This window comes from Myodes glareolus, chromosome 19 (assembly GCF_982192425.1).
Source record: "Myodes glareolus chromosome 19, mMyoGla1.1, whole genome shotgun sequence".
Classification (NCBI taxonomy): domain Eukaryota; kingdom Metazoa; phylum Chordata; class Mammalia; order Rodentia; family Cricetidae; genus Myodes; species Myodes glareolus.
The window spans coordinates 59,836,841-59,858,747 of record NC_142044.1 but is presented as its reverse complement, the minus strand read 5'-3'; positions in this window follow the sequence as shown (position 1 = coordinate 59,858,747).

The following is a 21,907-nucleotide window of genomic DNA, read 5'->3' as shown; positions in this document are numbered from 1 at the left end:
CCACTATCTTGGAAGTTTAGACTTTTGCATAAATTGGAGGAGGGGCAGACACACTCAGATGATGACAGCGATGTCAGTGAGGGGAATTGAGACCACAGGTATCTTGTCATTTATCAGCCAGTTCCCAAAGAGAGGGAGGAACACATACACACACACACACACACACACACACACACACACACACACACACAGAGAGAGAGAGAGAGAGAGAGAGAGAGAGAGAGAGAGAGAGAGATCTGATCGCATTAGCTCTGGAAAAGTAAGGATTCCAAATTGTTGGTGTCACAATGCCAGCACACCCAGATGAAGAACTCAGTCAGTTTTGCAGATGTTCAAACTCAAAATACCAAATATTCCCATCTGTGGCAATAGCCATGTATGATATTTTTTCGGTTTGTTCATGAGTCCTTTGGCAGGACTGTGGCCCAGTCTTCCAAGTGTGTGGTTCCAAACCACAGATTTTATGAAGAGCTATCGACTGATCCTGGAAGGGGCTTTTCCAACCTAGAAATTTGTAGATCTGTTTCTCTTAATTTTCACACAGGAATGACTACTCTCACTTTTATAACTAATTTTATTAGAATAGAGAAATAAAAAAGACTCAACAGTATCAACAAACCCTCCCAAACTGCAACAGATTAAGCAAACTTGCATTCTGAGGAAGTCAACCCAGCAGCGTCCACCCCCAGCACTGTAGCTGGTAGGAGCTTCTCTTTCCACACCACCTCCATTCCCAGGGCGCTCTGCCTCAACCTGGTGTGCACACAGCTTTCCTCCTTCCTGTGAACTCTCTCAGCTCTCCAGACCATTCCCATTCCTTCTCATCAATCCCTTGATAACTAGAGACTTCCCACCTGGGACCCCCAAGGGATTCCCAATGGCTACGCCTAACAGGGACTCACCCAGCAAAACTATTAGTCACTATAGACAGAAAAAAACATACGTCATGATAAAACCAAATTTAAGCAATATCTACCTATCAATTCAGCTCTATAGGAGGTGCTAGAAGGAAAGATTCACCTGTGAAGAGGTTAACCATATCCAAGAAAACACAAGAAATAAACAATCTCAGACCAGTAAATCAAAAGAGGGGGAAGCCCTACAGCATAACAACTAAATAATTGAATCAATAAATATCACTCATTGATAACTCTCAACCTTAATTGTTTCAATTCTTCAACAACAACAACAAGAAGAAAAAAAAAGACACAGACAAACAGAATGAAATTGTAAATGGAATTTATTTTTCTCCTGCATCCAAGAAACACATTTTTTTCATCATGGATAGGCATCACCTCAGTGTAAAAGGATGAGGAAGATATTCTGAGCCAGTAGACCTAAGAATCAAGCAGATATGGCCATTATATTACCTGACAAAACAGATTTCAACCAAAAACTAATCAAAAGAGATAGGGGAGTACATTAAATATCATTAAAGACAAAAATCCACCAAAAGGGAGTTGCAATTTCAAAACCTCTATGCACCAAGCACAAGGTGCTCAAGTACATAACAGAGCCACTGCTACAGCTGAATCCCACACTGGCCTTTGCACAGGGACAGGGGGAGAGAGCACTACTGCACTCTCACCAGCGGACAGGTCACCCAAACAGAGCTAAACGGAGAAATGTTGGTGTTCAATAATGTAAATTAAATGAACCTAGCAGATATTATACAACATTCCACTCAAACAGAAAAGTATATATACCTTCTTCTCAGCACCTCATGGAACTTTCTCCAAAACTGACCTCATACTGGAACCCAAAGCAAGTCTCAACAGTTACAAAACAAAACAAAAAACAAAACAAAAAAAAACTGAAATAGCACCCTGCATCTTATGTGACTATGATAGATTGATGCTGGATATGAAGAACAGAAAATAGACAAACTCATGTTCAGAAACTGAACAACTCACTACTGAATGAAAAATGGACCAAGACAGAAATTAGGAAAGAAATTTAAAAAACCTTTTAGAATTGTATTAAAATGGAAACACAACATACCCAAACCTATGAGACACAATGAAGGTGGTTTTAAAAGTCAAGTTCATAGCACAAGTTGCCTACATTAAAAAAGAGAGAGATCTCATATTAACAGCTTAACTGCACACCTGAAAGCTCTAGAACAAAAAAGAAATAACTCTCAATATGGTAAAAAATAAATTCAAGACTTAAATCAATAAAATTCAAAAAAATTAATGAAATGAAGAGTTGGTTCTTCATTGAGAAAATTCATTGGTTCTTTTTGAGAAAATCAATAAGACTAATGAAACTTTAGGCAATTTTGCTTAAAGATGGAGAAAGAAGAAATTTAGAGGTGAAAAGGGGACAGCAACAGACACCAAAGAAATTCAGGGAATCATAAGGATCTATTTTAAAAATCTGTTCTCCACAAAACTGAAAAACCTAAAAGAAATGGATAAATTTCTTGATATATATAATCTACCAAAGTTAAATCAAGATCAGATAAGCAACTTAAACAGACTGTAAACTTTAGTAAAATAAAAGCTGTAATTAAATGTGTCCCAATTAAATAGCCCAGGGCTAGATGGATTCAGCTCAGAGTTCGACAAGATCTTCAAAGAACAAACACTAATACTCCTCAAATTATTCTGCAAAATGAAAACAGAAAAAAACATTGCCTCATTCTTTTTACAGTGTTATAATTATCCTTATACCTAAACCACACAAAGCATCAATGAAAAATGGAAATTATAGCCCAGTATCCTTTATGAACATTGAAGCAAAATTTCTCAATAAAATACTTGCAAACCAAACCCAAGAGCACACCCAAAATTATTTACTATGATCAGATTTGCTTTGTTCCTGAGATGCAGGTATGGTTCAACATACATAAATCAATAAATGTAATCCACCATATAAACAAATTGAAAGAAAAAAATCACAGTCAACCCATTAGATGCAGAAAATGCCTTTGACAAAATCCAACATCCCTTCATGATAAAAGTCCTGAAGAGATTAGGGATACAAGGGACATATCTCAACATAATAAAGGCAATATACAACAATCCCACAGCCAACATCAACATCAATCTGAGGGAGAAACTCAAGGCATTTCCACTAAAATCAGGAACAAGACAATACCTATTCAATATAGTACTTGAAGTCTTAGTAGAGCAATATGACAACCGAAGGAGATCAAGGGGATACAAATATCTTGCTGTTTTTGAGATAGGTTTTCTCTGTGTAACCCTGGCTGTCCTGGAACCACTGTGTAAATGTCACAGAGATCTGCCTGTTTTTGCCTCCTGAATGCTGGGATTAAAAGCATGTGCTACCACTGCCCAGCTTGCTAATATCCTTATTTGCATATGATATGATTTTTATATGCAATAAACCCTTAAAATTTCACCAAGCAACTTCTCACAACTGATAAAAAGTTTCAGCAAATTAACAAGTTAAAAAATTGACAAATCAAAGTCAGGAGCCCTTTTGTATATAAATGGCACAAACAGAGAAAGAAATCAGGGAAACAACACCTTTTACAATAGTCTCAAAGAATAAAATATCTTTTCATATCTTATCACAGTTCTAAGCAAGCTTGTGAAAGATTGCATCATAAAAACATTAAGACTTTGGAGAAGGGAACTGAAAAAGCTATCAGAATATGTAAAGATCTCACATGCTCTTGGATTGGTAGGATTAATATAGTGAAAACTGTCTTCCTAGCAAAAGCAATCAAAAGATTTGACGAAATCCCCATCTAATGTTCAACAGAATTCCTCACAGGAATTGAAAGAACAATTTTAAGCTCCATATGGAAACACAAAAATCCAGAATAGCTAAAACAATCCTGAATAATAAAAGGAAAGCTGGAGGTCTCACCACCCCCAATTTAGGTTGCACTGCAGAGCTATAGTAATAAAAACAGCATAGTTTTGACATAAAAACAGGCATATTGATCAAGGAAATAAAACTGAAGATCCAGATGTAAATCCACACAACTATGGATAACTGATTTTTTTTTAATAAAGAAGCCAGAAAAAAAATAAAGAAGCCAGAAATACACTGGAAAAAAAGATAGCATCTTGGAAAAAAAAAAACAAAAAAACAAACGGTGCTGGTCACCACATTGGATGACAGCATATAGAAGAATCCTAATAGATTCATATTTATTATCCCACATAGAACTCAATTCCACATGGGTCAAGGACCTCAACATAGAACCAGATACAATACAATACAATACAATACAATACAATACAATACAATACAATACAATGAACCTAACAGAAGAGAAATTAGAGGATAACCTTGGACTCACTGACACAGGGAAGACTTTCTGAACAAAACACTGACAGCACAGACACTAAGAACAACAATCAATAAGTGGGACCTCAAGAAACTGAAAACAGATAGGCTACAAAATGAGAAAATATCTTTACCAATTACGTATCTGATAGAAGGTTAATATCTAAAATACATTGTCAGGACCAGCCAACTTGTCTAACAAAACACTGAAGATAAAATCAGGAGGACTTCCAGTGAATACTGTAACAGCCTCGACTTCATTTCTTATAACTCTTATATACCCAAAGCAAAAGGGGAGGGCAAAAGACTTCTTTACCAGTGTTCCAAGGAACAAACATGTAATCACCTCCTTAATACTCAAAACATCTAGTAACCACACCCTTAGTCAAACATCCTGTTATTTGGCCTTGAGGACCTAAGCATCTAGTAGCAACACCTTTGGTCAAACATCCTGTTATTTGATCTTGACAAACTTGAACTCTCTGACCTTAAGTCAAGATGGAAATAGTCACTGTGGACTCCCACAATACATAAAAAACTGGACATCAAGAAACAACCCAATTAAAAAACAGGCACCGAACAAAACAGAGAGTCCCCAAAAGATGAAACACAAATGACTGAGAAACACTTAAAGAAATGTTTAACATCCTTAGTCATCAAGGAAATTTGTATCAAAACTACTTTGAGATTTTATCTTACACCAGTCAAAACAACCAAGATAAGAAAACAAATGATTATTCATGCTGACAAGGATGTAGAGTAAGGGGAACACTCTTATCAGTTGTTGGGAGTGCAAACTTGTACATCCACTATGGAAATTAGTGTCGTGGTTTCTCAGGAAGCTGGCAATATATTTACCTCAAGAACCAGCTACAACACTCATGGGCATGTACCCAAAGGCTACATTATTACATCCTATTACAGTGACACTTGCACATCCATGTTCATTGCCGCTCTATTCAGAGTAGCCAGAAATTGGAAACAGCCTAGATGTCCCTCAACAGCAGAATGAATAATGAAAATGTGTTACACTTACACAATGGAATATTATTAAGTTGTTTAAAAAATCATGAAATCATATTTAAAAAACAAAATTATAGTAAATTACTGGAACTATAAAAAATTATCCTGACTCAAAAAGATAAATATGGTATGTATTTGCTTATATACGGGTGTTAGCTTTTAAGTCTTCAATAGTCACGCTATGATCTATATAACCATAGAGGTTAGGTGTAGAGTCAGGGACTAAAGGAGGGAAGGAAGGAATGTGAGGTCGAATATGTAACTTGGAAATACAGTCTAAGACTTGAATGGGAGGATTAAGTAGAGAAGGGAAGAGGTGGGTAAGAGAGGGAGGGAGTACAAGGAGGGAAGTCAAGATGGAGTTAAGTGTGTGGGGAGGTAGGGAGGTGGGGGTGGGGGTTGTGGAGTTGGGTGGATGGGAAGGTGGGGAGATGGGTGGGTGGGGAGGTGGGGAGGTGGGGAGGTAGGGGTAGGGAGGTGGGGAGTTGGGTGGGTGGGGAGGTGGGGAGGTGGGGAGGTAGGGGTAGGGAGGTAGGGAGTTGGGTGGGTGGGGAGGTGGTGAGAAGATGAGAGAGGGGAACCTGTAACCAGAATTTATTAAAAAAAAAACCAAAATTCTACACAAGGAGAATGCAGGAGACAGTCTCTGTAGTTGTTGAAGATAAACCCACTCCTCTTCCTGATGCAGGAAGAGAGGCCTCTGAAGGCCAGACTCAGGTCATCAAAGTGTAATCAAAGGATGCATGAGTAATAAATGAGCAAACAAAGCCAGTTTTCTTCTAGTTTTTGTTATAAATGTAAATTCAATTTTGTGTATATTAAAGTAGCAAGAATTATCTTTTGCATTGCCAAAGAAGCCATGTGTTATACCTTTGAGGAAGTAATTGTGAAGATTGCCTGTTCTTTTTAATTCCGCTGACCCTTAATACAATAAGACTTAAGTAGATTGGTCACCAAATATATTTGTCAAGATGAACAGCTTAGAAAATATGGTTTTTTTCAAATTATTTTCTGGGGTAAAGAATTTCTATGACCACATTTTTTAAAAATTCTTTTTAAAACTGAAGCAAATCATTCAATTATCATGTTATGTAACAAGCAAATTTTACTACTCTACATTTAAAAAAATCAAGTCCTTCCTCTTAAAAAAAGTAACCTATATCAACAAAAAGAAATTAAAATACCCTGTGACAAAAATTTTAAATGGTTTAATACTTTCCTCAAGGAAAATTTTTTAAAAAAATATGAGCTGTGAATTAAGTTTTCTCATATCAACATATTAAGTTTTAATAACATGACTCCTCTAAACTTGGGTCTATTTTAGGAACTACCTGAGGGAGCCAACCATCTTGGTCTTCAAATCAGGACTGTTGCCTGGATTCATCCCATTCACAGTCTCCTGTATCCTGTGTAACCTGACCCCAGCTTTCCATTTAGAATTGGGAATCCCTTTAATCCCACCCAGCCTCATATCACCTTCAATGCCCAGCCTGTGACTGAGCCTTTTCTCTCTCGCTGAGAACCATGCTGCCCTCGACCTCCCCCTACTCCCACCTCTGGACAGTGTTCTCCTATTGCATCTTTGTTACAGAGAAGGCCAGGCAAAAAGTGAATATTTTCTAATTCATCCTTGGAAAAGAACTAGAGGCTCCTTACAGTCAGGTCACCATCTATTCTCCCAAAGGAAATGTTTTATGTCACTATGATTAATTTGACAATTAGATCACTGACCGGTGAGTCTATGGCACCCAGGAGCCTACCTTATCAATGGGAAGTGTTCAAATTTCCCCTGACAATTATAAAAGTTCCTTCTGAAAATTAGATTCTAAACTTAGGGAGCACAAATTTAAAGCTGTCTCTTCTACCTAAAACAATCTTTGGGACTTTCTAGACAACCTCTGAAAAATTACAAATGCTCTTTAATGGGTTTTCTGCCACCCCCATAAGTTTCTCAGCTGAAGATATATATATATATGTGTGTGTGTGTGTGTGTGTGTGTGTGTGTGTGTGTGTGTGTGTGTGTGTATTGAGCAAAGCAACTTCTGGGTGTGTTCTCTCATCCAGAGACAGAGCCCAGAGAAGTTGTGCATTCACATTAAATCAGGGAGGTTTTATAGATTGCAGGTGAGGGGTGATGCTGTGTTGCCACAAGCTAGGTTTGTACCCAAGTATGATCAAAAGCTGAGCACTTAGGTGGCTTAGGTGGGGACTTGGGCAGTAGTGGCATTAGGGGCAGAAGTTGCAGTAGTGGCCAAGAATGTGAAATTGGGCTTTCTAGATTCTGTTCTTTGTTCTGAGACTCTCTGAGCTGGTGGAATTTGGAGAGAAAGAGAGAAAGAGAGAAAGAGAGAGAGAGAGAGAGAGAGAGAGAGAGAGAGAGAGAGAGAGAGAGAGAGGTGGGGAGGATGGGGCTTTCTGGACTGTTCCCCTACTTGTGAATCAGGATTTGAGATGGCAGTAGCTGCCCCAGCTGCCTGGCACTATGCCTTCTCTTTGTCATCATATTCTAGCGCTCTGGAAAAGCCCAATTACATCTTTCTAAGTTGCCTTGGTCATGGGGTCTGATCACAAGAGAAAAGTAGGAGAGGGCAAGAGTAATGAGAATGTGTTATATACCTGCATTAAACAAAAATTATTTAAAGTAGAAGGTGGAGAGCAATAAAGGAAGAAAGCACATGCCATAAACCTCTGGTTCCTATATGTGCACACATAGGTTCACAAATGTACACATGCATGTATACCACATACACACATACACATACAAAACTTCTGAGAAGCAGCTGTATTATACTTTCCTATGCTTATCCAAGGCCTGTGGTATGCTTTTCTTTATGATTTGATAGTATTAGGTAACTGTAGATGGAAGCTTGTGTCCCACTGGGTCCCACAGCTTTTCATTCCCAAATAAACACACTGAGGCTTATATTAATTATAAACTGGTTGGCCTATTAGCTCAAGCTTGTTATTAACTAGCTCTTACAATTTAAACTAACCCATAATTCTTATCTATGTTTAGCCATGTGTCTTGGTACCTTTTCTCTGTAAGGCATTCTCATCTTGCTTCCTCTGTGTCTTGCTGGTGACTGCATCTCTGTCTTTCCTCTTCCCAGAATTCTCTTAGTCTGGTTGCCATGCTTATACTTCCTGCCTGACTACTGGCCAATCAGCATTTTATCAAACCAATATGAGTGACAGATCTTTACAGTGTACCAGAGCATTATCCCACAGCAGTCACAACCCCATTACTTAAATCTTTCTTTAAATTTGCTGTAACTTGTTCCAGTCCAAAAGTTATATTAGAGATGACTGTCAAACCTCATAAATACCTTACTCTAATCTTTGTAAATTTCTTTATTTGATATCTTTGGCTTATAAGTTAGAATTACTTTATAGCATGTCTCAAGATTTCCTCTTCATACAAATTATGCCCCTCCATTTGTATAAACTAGATAAAATATTATTTGACAATAGGCTTAAATCCTATCCATCTAGTTCTTTTATTATCAAAAGTTTAATGACTGGTACTTCTGCTACATAGCAATAACCTAGTTAGAAAGACCCATCTTCCTCATAGGTCTTACCTGCAGCTAAAGGGGAGGGACTTTAGAAGGAATGAACAGCACTCAGAAACCTTGGGGGCATCTTGGAATGCAGCTTGCTCCACTTCTTCGTCTCTATCAACAATGAAGTCAGCAAATTTTGAAAAAAAATACACAAATAAAACTTTATAATGCAACTGCAAATTTTGATTTTGTGTACTCAGTATTTATTTATTTTTTAAACTCATACTTGGAGGTTGGAAGCATCAAAGCAGAACAATGGTCTGTCCATTTGGTGCCACCTCAGCCTGGTTCTCTTCTTCATCCCTTACTGTTGCTCCGCTCTGGGGCTCCACCCTCATCGCTCCTCTCTTCCTGGATGACGTCATCAATCCTCACTGCTCCAACTGCCATCTGATGGCTAATACTTCTTTAATTTGCTCTCCTAGCCCAGAGACTTCTCCTATTTGAACATTATTATCCTATTTTTGCCTTAAAAGAAACCAAACCAGCTGTTAAAATGTCACTAGTTAGGTTTATGTGCCAGAGATTTGAACAGCATCAACTTCCTGTGATAATACTGACTTGTCTCTTTTGTACTCTTGTTGATGATGTGATTAATAAAGTTGTTTGAACTTTTATTTCTATTAAGTCAGGGACTGGACAAATGGGATAAATACCATATGAAAGCCATGTAGCTTAATGGAGTAGATTCTCAAGATCTTGAAGGATTGCAAATGTGTCATCTGTAGTGGTTAGGAAAAGCTTAGTGGTCAGCAGACTAAGGAATATTTATGTCCCTCTTATTAAGACAGGGCAGGTTCTACCTACCAAATTCTGAAATAAAATGCACAGTGTATAGATAGGATGCTTTTTAAAATTATAATTTTTGACTGTGATAGATGGTATAGAGATAGGTCCTGCATTTGCACAGAGACCAAGAACCACACCAAGGCAGGCCTGGCACCCTGCCTAGGTAAGGAAATGCAAGTGGACTCTGCAGCCCCACCCAGCTCTCTCCTTCCTTTACATTATATTTCTTTATTCATTATCTAATTTCAGTTTAGTGAAACAGCTTTGTCCTGCCTTCTTCTTCTCTCTTTCTATTAGGCTTCCTGAAGAACTTAGACTGGGGGACTCTCACTGTCTCTGCTTCTCTAGTGCCAGGATTGTTTTCATGAGTGGATGTATTTCTTCACCTCTTTCTCTTTTCCTCTACATTTAGCTGGAGCTGCCTGACCTCCCATCTTCATCTCTATTGTCCTCATCTTTTATTTATATCCCCTTTCTATTTTTTCTGTTATTTGATGATCACTAAACTTCCTCTATGCATTGCCTTTCCACCCCTACCCTAAGTAATTAATATCTTAGTAACCCCTGTCCTATCTTTGTTCTTTTATTCCCCCAACACCAAAATTATTGAACTTGTGAAGTAAGTTGTTTAGAATTGACTATTACTGCATTCTCATGGGAGGCATATCCATCTCTGTGGCTATATTTGTAATTAGTGTTGTACTATTTAGTATAACTGAGTATGGAGCCTTCTGCTCAAAGCACAGGGGTCATAGGCCAAGTATTGAGTCGCACCCCAAGTCCCATGGGTCTAAAGGACTTCTTGACCCTAATACAATCTAGTTACACTTGGACACTGAAGATACTTCCATTCAAAGAAGACAGTAATTAAAGGAAAATTCAACCAAGAGTGTAATCCCAGATGCACAAGTCCCAATATAGAAACACATAAAACGTGAACACTCAGCAGTATGACTCTTCTGGAAATTAATAGTTCCATAGCAGTGGACTCCAACGAGAATGAGTTACAAGAAATTCTAGACAAATAATTTTAACAAATTATTATAAGAGCGTTTGATGAAACAAAAGGAGACATAAGTAAAATCCTGAGTGAATTAAAAAAAAACACTCACACAAACAACTGGATAAAATAAAGAAGTCAGGGCAGATTATAAAAGAGAAATTTAACAAACAGGTAGAAATATTAAAAAATCAAATTGAAATTTTGGAAATGAAAAGATCAATAAGTAAAAACAAACAGACAAACAATAAACCTAGGTGGAAAGTCTCACCAATAGCACTGATAAAATGGAGTATTTAATATCAGGGCCTTAATTAAAAAGTAGATGAATTAGAGCCCTCAGGCAATGAATAGGTGACTTAAGAGAAAAGGGCAAACAGAAACTATGGGAGCCATGCTCAGAACTGGAAGTCATGGGCCTAGACCAGGGAGAAGTGCAAGACAAACATATAGAAAATGTGTTAATAAAATCATAGCGAAAAATTCCCCAGGCCTAGGGGAAGTGATGGTCATCCAGTCTCAGTGGCTTTAGAACGTCAAAGACACAGAATGGAAAATGATCTCCTAAAGTCACATTATAGCTAAAATGTCAAGCATATAAAATAAAGGAGGAAATACTGAAAACTTCAAGAGAAGAGCATCAAATCACGTGAAAGATAAAAGCTTCAGAGTAGCAGCAGAAAAGCTAGGGGCATGGAATGGTATATTTAAAGCACTGAAAGATTGCAACTATCAATAGAGATTATTATACCCAACAAAGCTATCCTTTGTAACTGAAGAAGAAAGAAAACCTTTCAGGGAGAACCACAGACCAAAGTAATTCATGACCACTAAGTCAGTACTGTGGAAGACATCTGAAGGAATTCTATGCACTGAAAGGAATGATAAACACATCCACGAGGACACAAGACTGAATAAATTACATCAGAACAGTAAATAAGTAACTGATTAGGAAAGTATCAAATATCCATATAACCATGAAATGACAAAAATCAACATAGCTCTCAGTAATAAGTCTGAATGTGAATTGTCTCAATTCCATAATCCAAACACAAGGACTAGGAACTTATATTTAAGATAGGATCCGTGGATTTGTTACCTACAAGAGTCCCGACTGACAAACACTTAGGGTAAAAGGATGGAAAAAATAATTCAAGGAAATGGAACTAGAAAGCTAGAAGGTGTGGAAATACTAACAACTGATAAAATGGACTTTAAACTAAAATTAACCAGAAAAGAATTTTTAAAGTCATTTATGTTAACTAAAGGAGTGGCCCATGAAGAGAACATTACAATGACAAATGCATATGCACTGAATGTTGGTGTGTCTAACTTCATAACATGAATACAACTGTATTCAGAGGCACCAAATGACCTTGGTACTATAAAAGCACATAACTCCAACAGCCCATATTCATCAAAAGAATGAATATGCAGGAAAAATAAGGAAACAACCCTGAAGTTAAATGACATTCTAGATCAAATGGACTCAAGATAGCCTACAGAATGTTCTACCCCTACACTGCAGAATGCATATTCTTCTTAGGAGCTCTGGGAACTTTTTTTAAAATTTTTTTTCTTTTTTTAATATATATATTTATTTATTTTATTATGTATACAATATTCTGTCTACGTGTATGCCTGAAGGCCAAAAGAGGGCACCAAACCTCATTACAGATGGTTGTGAGCCACCATGTGGTTGCTGGGAATTGAACTCAGGACCTTTGGAAGAGCAGGCAATGCTCTTAACCGCTGAGCCATCTCTCCAGTCCCCTCTGGAAACTTTTTATACATTAGGTTATGCTTTTGATTTTGAAAAGTCTTAAATGCAAAACATGAAACAATTTCTTGTATTCTGTCTAATCAGAAGGGAATAAAATGGAAACCAACAAGAGAATTTGCACTAACTGATGTAGATTGAACACCACATCATTGAATGTAGAATGGTCATCAAACACACCAGCAGGAAAATATGAAAAGCCAAGAATATGACGAAATGAAAACATAGTTTTTAAGGACATGTGGGAGATCATGAAAGTTGATCTATGGGGTAAGTACATAACTATAAATGCCTACATTCAACAAAACAAAACAGAGAGATCTTAAATAACTTCATGATACAGCTCAAAGTCATATATAAAAAAGAAGTAAAACCTAGAACACAGTAAAAGAGTGCACAGAAAATAATAAAGAACAGACAAATTAATAACCTTGAAGTGATAAGAATAGAAAAAATTAATGAAATCAAGACAGGTTTTTGAAAAGGTAAGATTGACAAACTCTCAACCAAACTAACGGGGAGGGGGGATTAATAAGATTAGACATCAACGAAACTCAAAGGATTTTTAGGAAATGTTTTGAAAAGCTTATGTTGCAAAAATTGGCAATACAGAAAAACTTCCAGAAACGTATTCATTTATTCATCATTTATGCCCCCGCAATGCTTCAGCATGCATGGACAGCCCGTTTATGGCAGCTCTTCAGGTGTTCCTATCCTGGGCAGTCCTAGATGCTTGCATTATTGTCATACCCAAGATTCTATAGTCTTCCTTTTTTCTGTCTATTCAGTGGATTTTTTGTGGGGGGTACTTCCTCTTTGCCTTATCTTGTGCACTCCTCCAAGCAATGCTATCTTCGGGTATCTGCTGTCATTCATTCTCAGAATATGGCTGAAATATCTCAAGCGCCATTGTTGTATCCTGTAGTTTATGTTCTTCTGTAGATGGAGATGTTTCTTAATGTCGTTGTTGTGCAGTCTATCTCTTTGTGTGACGCTTAGAATCCTCCTGAGACATGTCATCTCAAATACATTCAGTCGCTGTTCTGCTGAAAGTCCAAATGAGCTACAGGCCATAGTAAATTGAGTGATGGAAGTAAGTGAAAACCTTGGCGTGAAAGGAAACGTCGAGAAGACTGAGATGCTACACTTGGGAAGGGCACACAAGGATTTTACCATTGTAATAAAGAATCAGAACCTCAAGCAAACAGTCAACTTTGTTTATCTGGAAGGAAACCTCAGTTCAAAGGAGCGAACTATTTCAGACGTCAAGAGGCAAGTAGGGATAGCGAGGGCTGCATTCCAGGCATTAGGGAAGGTTTGGTCAGCAAGAGACATAACAACAACAACAAAATTACAAGTATATGAGACACTTGTCTTGAACTGCCTTGTTTATAACTCCGAAATCTGGACATTGAAAAGCTCCTCAGATCAGTGGCTCTAGACACATATAACCTACCAAAATTAAGCCAAGAGGGATAAAATCTTAAGTAAATATATAACAAGCAATAAGACTGAAGCAAAACCAAACAAACAAAAACAAACCTCAGACTTGGGTGGGTTCACTGCTGAATTTATCAATTCAGCACTTTTGCTGAAAAATTTGTCACTTTTATCAATTTTTTTACTGAACCAACACCAACACTTCTCCAATTATCCCACAAACAGAAACGACAGGAATGCTAGCAAACTCATTTTATAAAGCCAGTACTGTCTCAATACTAAAAATGGAAAAGTTCACAACAGAAAAAAAGAAAATTATAGGCCAAACTCCTTAATGAATATTCATACATAAATTATCAATAAAATATTTGCAAACTCGATTTACCTTTACACCAAAAGGATCATTCATCAAGACCAAATATATTTCAATCCAGGCATGTAAGCCTGGTTCAACATATATGTCATTATACTTTGTCTACTCTTATTCTACATAGTCCTTGATGTCTTAAATAAAGCAACCAGACAATAAAAAGAAATAGACAAATAGGAAGTGGAGAATTCAATCCATCCATTTGCAGATAATTTCCTCTACATAAGAAATCCTGTACCCTCCACTTAGCCCTCTCAAGTTGACTACGTGTGGAATCAACTAAAACCCAAGAAGCTGAGCACGCCTGTGAGGGGTTCGCTTGATTGGATCAGGGGAGGCGGGAAGACACCCTAAATCTGATCACACCTTCTGATAGTAGCCCACAGAAAAGAACGGAAAGAAACTTTTGCCTGCTTGCACAAACTCTCACCGGCAAACTCATCCATCCCTGGCACTCCTTCCCTAGTAATGGTACTATTTACTTCAGGACTCCAGTAAAGACTGAAACTCAGCAGCTCTCTGGGAGTCGCCTGTAACCACAGCACCAGGTTGGAGTCTCTGAGGCATCCAGTCTTGTGGACTGCACACCTATCAGATTCTTGACCTTTCTATTAGGAGACAGATACGGTTGGCTTGCCTGGATCATGGTCTGTAAGCCACTCTAATAAGTGTTTTGTATATATTTCTGCTCTTTAGATAATTATGAACATGCAGAAAAAGAATCAGGGAAATAAATATATTTACAATAGCTACAAAAATATAAGAATAAACATAGCCAAAGGGAAAAAATATCACCTAAGAAAGACATTTATAAAGATACCAGAAGATAGAAAAGACCCACATAAACAAAAAGTAATGTTAGAGGTCCAAAATGTTTGATCACAAGTTATATTACAGCGCTATAAAAATGACATGACACTGGCACAACACATATACGAGAGAGAGAGAGAGAGAGACAGACAGACAGACAGACAGAGACAGAGAGAGACACAGAGAGGAGAAAAGGAGGGACAGACAGACAGATAGACAGACAGATGAAGACACAGAGAAGGGAGAGGGAGGAAGAGAGAGAGAGAGAGAGAGAGAGAGAGAGAGAGAGAGAGAGGCAGGAGGAGGGTGAGAAGACAATTAAACCCATGCAGTTAAAGCCAATAAAATTCTGATAAAAGTCTCAAAAACATATATTGTGGGAAGACAGCCTCTTCCCCAAATGGTGCTGGGAGAGAACCCACAGGTAGAAGAATACACGTGGACCCTTTCACCTTACAGAAAAAGGATCAATTCAGAATTGACCAAAGGCCTTACTGTATTGAGAATGGAAACTTCCGACCTTCTATACACAAAACATAAGGTCTAGATGTGGGCAAGGACTTTCTGGAGAGGACTTCACTAGCTCAGGAAATTGTATCAAGAACAGAAAAATGGGGAGGCACGTGATGAAAAGTTTTCTGTACAGCAAAGGGAAGAGTCGGCAGGCAAAGACCGCCTGTAGAATGTGAGGAAATCTAGCTCTACACCAGGGGGTTCATGTCTCGAATATATGCAGAGCTTCAAAAATTAAATACCAACAAATAAAACAAAACAGTCAATGAACGTTATAGCAAAATAAACAGGTGCTTCTCAAAAGATGATGTAAAATGGCTGATGAACAAAAGAGAAAACGTTCAATACTCTTAACCCTCAGAAATGAAAGTTTAAAGTCAGAATGGCTGCCAGAAAGGAACCAGCAAATGCTGGCAAGGGTGTGAGGAGAAGGGAACCTTGATTCTGCAAATTGGAGCAGCCACTATGGAACTCAGCAGGGATTCTCCTCAGAAAACTGAGAGAATTATCACAGAGCCCAGCTCTACCACATCTGGGTACCAACCTGAAGGACTCTAACACCACATACCACAGAGATGCAAACACATCCATGCTCTCTAAGTCCTGTCTATGATAGCCTGGTTATGGACTCACTCTTCATGTCTAACGAAAATGTCTGAATATGTATAAACGACATCCATCATCCATAAAGAAGGATAAAATGATGCCATTTGTTGGAAAATGGTGAAATGAACTTACTGTACTGAGTGAAGCAGGTTACAGGCAGGGAGAGAAATAATATATTTTGCCTTATTGCGGATCACAGACTTTATATAAGTCTATAAAGTCACCTCATATAGGGTATGAGAGCAGAAAGGAAGCTGATATTGAAAGAAGGAAAAATATGTAAAATAAAAAAGTGAAAAAGAAAAAGGTTGAGACTGATTACCGAGGGTGGGTTGGAGCATGGAGAGAAAATTAAGGCATCAAGTACGGGGGTATTAGAGGATGGAAAAGAGGGGGAGGCGGCGGTGACTGGTGATGGAGGCCTTTAATCCCAGCACTCGGAGGCAGAGGCAGAAGGATCTCTGTGAGTTCGAGACCAGCCTGGTCTACAGGACAGCCTACACAGTGAAACAAACAAAAACAAAAATAAATAAATAAGTAAAATAAATGAGGAAGAGGGAGCAGAAGAAGCAGCCGTTAAGCTATTATTGGGTGCTGATGACAGAAGTGCAGTTGAGGGCAGAACAGGGCAGACTCTAGCTTCAGCCATCAGACAGACTAAGCAAATCTCCACCCCACCCCTTTGCACTGCTGAGAGCCTCAGTGGACTGGATGAGGCAAAAGACACCATAATGAGCCACTCTGAGATGAGCTGGAAGGAAATCTCTCAGTCCTCACAGGGTACATTGGGTACAGTTCTGTACAGCTGTATCCGGCACCACATATTAAGAAGGAAATAGCATTTTAAATAAACAGCATTGGCTGAAAAATACTCTCACCACACAGAAAGCTTGCAAGGTAGGTGCCACCTCCCGAAGCTAAAACGCATTCAGATCCTCAGACCATCTTAATAAAGAGTCTGCAAGAGGGACCAAACCTTCATAAAGCAGCTGGATTCTGAGTGGAAATTACTGTAGCAGGAAATGAGCTGTTACTCACAAAGAGAGTTCTCACCATTTGAGTGACATTTTGAAGAAGTGATATTATATTGCTCTCCTAAAGCCTGATCTGAGCAGTGTGCTCCCCCCCACCCCCAAACATGTGACAACTTCTGAGCCTCTAAACATTGAGCTTTAGCCCTAGGACGACAGCAAAGGTCTGACACTTACAGAGCATGCTCTATCTGGGAAATTACTCCAAGCATCCATGAGTAATATTGCATTTAATACTCAAAAAAACAACTAGTGTTGATATTATTCTCGTGACTGATGTAGAAATTGAGACACAAAGAGACTAATCAATTTGTTTGAACTGATTCAGGTTCTTCTGGATGAGAGCTTGGGTTTGAACTTAGGGCCATAGCCGCTCATATTCTTAGCTGAGTTCCACAGTCACAGTGGCACAGACTGTTCTATCCAATCCCTGCTTAGAGACATTTTTATTGTTAGTGTTCATACTGGATGAACAATGACAGCTACACATGCCCAACAGTCAACCAGTTCTGTTCAAGAATCTCATTTATGAGTGCTTGCATGTGGGGTGTGGGTGTGCTTGCACACACATGTAACATTTGGTCCTGAGTCAATAGACATAAAATATAACTTGTCTTGCCAAATACCCTGCATCTGTAATAACAAGGCCTGGATGCCTTGTTAGGCCTCCAGGCCTCTCCTCCCACCCTCTCCAGCCTCCAACCACATAAGTTGATGTCTCTGTTTCAACGTCCCATTCCTAGATGCTTACCACGTCCAAGCTTTCAGCACTTCTCCACGGAAACAAGACAAGACCTCTGTGCTATTCTCCTCATTTCTCAGTATCTGCTATGCACCGACTCTAGGCCCATCTTTCCAAACACAATACTGATCATCACATTAAAACATTATTCTTGGAACTGGAGAGATGGCTCAGTGGGTAACAGTCCTTGCTGCTCAAATATGAGGATCCCAGCACCATGCAAAAAGCCACCTGTGGCTGAGAACCTGTAACCCCAGTGCTATGTGGGGTAGAGGTTCAAGGGTCATTTGGGATCACTGGTGGCCAGTCTAACCCCAGGTTCAGTGAGGGACCTTGTCTCAAAGGAACAAGGTAGAGAGACTGGGATACTGACACACTCCTCTGCCCTCTGCATGTGCTCACAGGTCATGCACCTGTATAGTTACATATGCATACATTGGGCACACATGCACACACACACACACACACACACACACACACACACACACACACACACCAAATAAAAATAAATAGATTCTTGCCTTGGCTCCTACATTTTCTCACAAAGCTTAATGATGTTCTCTTTGGATGGTGTCCCTGCATCCTAATTTCTCCCTGTGCAACTTTGGTCCTGTTCGCCATAAACACTCAACATCCCACCTGATTTGGAACATTCTCAGCTACCGCCCATGGTTCCCACCGCTGAGCCCTCGATCAAACTGGTGCACAAGTGGCAAGGCTCTGCTTTAGCTCTTTCGTTGGTCAGTACCAGCTCCCTGTCCCCTCCAAACAAAACCTGTGTTAAATTTAATTGTCAGTGTGACAATTCAATGGGTGTGTGGATCAGGTCTCCTCCATGTGTTTAATGGTAGTAAAGGGTTTAAGACACCAAGGATTCATTCCTTCTCCCTTCTCTTCCCCTCTTTCCCTCTCTTCTCTCGCTGTGCTGATGATGTAGAGTAACGGCTACCGCTTCCGCCAGGTGCTGGTGTCTCAATCTTCTCAGCCTCCGGAGTTGAGAGGAAATTAATTTCCGTCCTCTGTAATTCATCCAGTTTTGGCCATTCTTTTCCAGCAGCTTGGAACCGATTCAGACAGTGGCCAACATGTGGTCCAGATTTGTTCAGTGCCCATCATCCCTTCCAACACTCCACCTGACACGGACAACTTTTTCCCCATCTCCCAGAAGATCGCTGCCTCCTCTTGAACGCTTCCCTGGGCCTCTCACCGTGTGGTATACTCTATCTTTGCACTTTTGATTTTTTGGGGCCCTTGTACAGCGCTTAGGCAGCTGCTCCACAGATGCTGTGGGGAAAACTTACAGCAAACTCAGTACAAACCTTTTCTCATAGCTGCCCTGCCACCACGTAGCGCGTTTACTTTCCGGCTCTCTGTGAACCCCTTTCTGCTGTCCCCCGCATCCAAGTCTACTGTTCCCCACCATGTACAACCTGATGCCGGAGGGTCTTGGTTTACTTGCACAAAACGCACTTGGGATCTGCTGCAGTGAAGAGATGGGAAAGAAATCTGTTCCTGCTGGAGAGTTCAGAACCCTAAAGGCATACGCGTAAAAGAACAAAGATCCCTTAATTCTCTCTCCTATGCCAGGTCCCCAACAAGTCCACATTCTACTGGGCGGGTGATGGGGTTTGGATATGATCTGCGCAAATAGCTGGGTCCCCAGCATGGTGGTGGTGATGAGGTAGGGTGTGGAGGCTTTCAGCGGTGGAGCCCAATGCCCAGCGAGGACCCCAGAGGGGAGGGAATAGGCCATGAGGCTGCATTCTTTTAAGTGGATTCACGCCTTCTCTCAGGTTGTTACAAAGCAAAACAAAACTGAGCCCTCTCTGATATCTGGTCTTCTATGTTTGCATGGGTGTCCCTTGTGCATTCAAGTCCCCCACGCCCCACCCCCTTCTCTGTTATGTACTGCATGCAACCAGGGAAAACCCCACCAGACACACCACCACACTGTTTGGAATTCTCAGGCATTATAACCATGAGCCAAACACACCTCTTTGCCGTATAAACCATCTGGCATCGGGGCTTTTATTCAGCAACCTAGATTCATGTTGGGCAAGCTACACTGTGAAGTTCCAGAAGATTTGGGGCAAGTATTAATAACAATAACGTTGTGAGCTGCTATGGAATAATCCTTCTGTACACCGAGAAGATGTTTGTTCTCATTGTTAATAAAAAGCTGATTGGTCTATGGCTAAGCCCGGTTTTCAGGGCAGTGAGAATACTGGGGAGAAGGGCAGAGCCAGAGGAGATGCCATGAGATACAGAGTGAGCAGGATGGGAAATACATACATGAGGTAAAGATGCCGTGGGCAGCACACAGATTAATAGAAGTGGGTCAATTTCAGTTACAAGAGCTAGCTAAAAATAAGCCTAAGTTATCAGCTGAGCATTTGAAATTAATATTAAGTCTCTGTGTGGTTATTTGGGAACTGGCTAGTGGGAAAAGTCTGCCTACAGTGAACAGAATTCCTCTGGTAGCGAGGACACAGGAACCCCAGGAAGTAGATAGTGAGGCTTTGCCTGAGAAACTCACTCTTCTGGCTAATGGGGATTAATCACTGTATGGTGTTGGGGAATATTATGTTAAGGTGGGTTGCTTTTGTTTGTACTGCATTTGTTTAACTCTGCGAAGCTGTGTTACTTTGCCTGCCTAAAACACCTGATGGGCTGATAAAGAACTGAATGACCAATAGTAAGGCAGGATCAAGGATAAGCGGGGCTGGCAGGCAGAGAGGATAAACGGAAGGAGAAACAAGGAGCAGGAGCGAGAGAATAAGAGGAGGACATCAAGGGCCAGACACCCAGATACACAGCAAGCCACAGAGAAAGAAGAAAGGTATAAAGAAAGAGAAAGATAAAAACCCAGAGGCAAAAGGTAGATGGGATAATTTTTAAAAAAGCTGGCAAGAAGCAAGCCAAGATAAGGTCATGAATTCATACCTAAGAATAAGTCTCCAATTGTAACTTATTTGGGAGCTGGATGGTGGATCCCCCAAAGAGCCAAAAGAATAAAACATAACAATATGAGACCAAGAACAGAGGACACCCCAAGATGATGGCATGTGACCTTAGCAAAGGTCCTAGATGGGTATCTTCAAGGGGCATGGCACTTAGAGAGCTAGGGCTAGGAGTATAAACAACTCCCCTCCTGGCTTAGTTACTGCTGATAGCTCCCTGGTCACAATAGAGTGGGCCAGGGTCTTTAGTTCTGGGACTGATTCTGTTGTGACAGGACTCAACAGACAGATATAGTGTGAGGAAGCCCATGTCTTTCCTAGCTGCGCATGGTCAATGCTATGGAGTCCCTCCGCTGTGGGAGAGCTGACTGTTCATGCACTGGGATTTAGGGGGATGGCTGATGAGATGGAACAATATTGTATGACGAGAGATGCTAAATGCTTGAAGAGGGTGGTCCATAGTCTCTGCTCAGGAAGGGAGAGGCTGGCCTCTAACCTGCTGCTTTGGCACCCATGGCCCAGTGACCCACTTCAGGGGACTCTTCTCAGAATTCAGGCCACCCTCGCTGAGCCTTGCTCACCTTCCTACCTGGAAGCTCTTGGATTTGAAGCACAAAGCATCTCTTGCTTCTGTATCCTCCTGGCTTTGTTCCAAGCACACTTTATGGGAATGTCTTGTTTGGTTGGAAAGCTTAGCGAGGCGGCTCACAGTTCTCTTAGAACATCTCTCTTGCAAGAAGGAACTATTGCCTTTGGGTGTCAAAGAAGTCAATAAAAAGTGCAGTTTGGGCTACGAGAGAGGCCAAAGCATGAAGACCGCAAATTTAAGTCCAGCCTGGGGTACAGAGCAATAGCAAGATCAGCCTGGGCTGGTGATAGTGAAACTCTGCCTCAAAATTAAAAACAAAAACAAGGAAAGAGAAGTGGAGTTTGGATGGGGAGTGTTTACCTAGTATGTGCACACTTTTCAATCCTGAGCGTCAATAATTAACAACAACAACAATAATACAA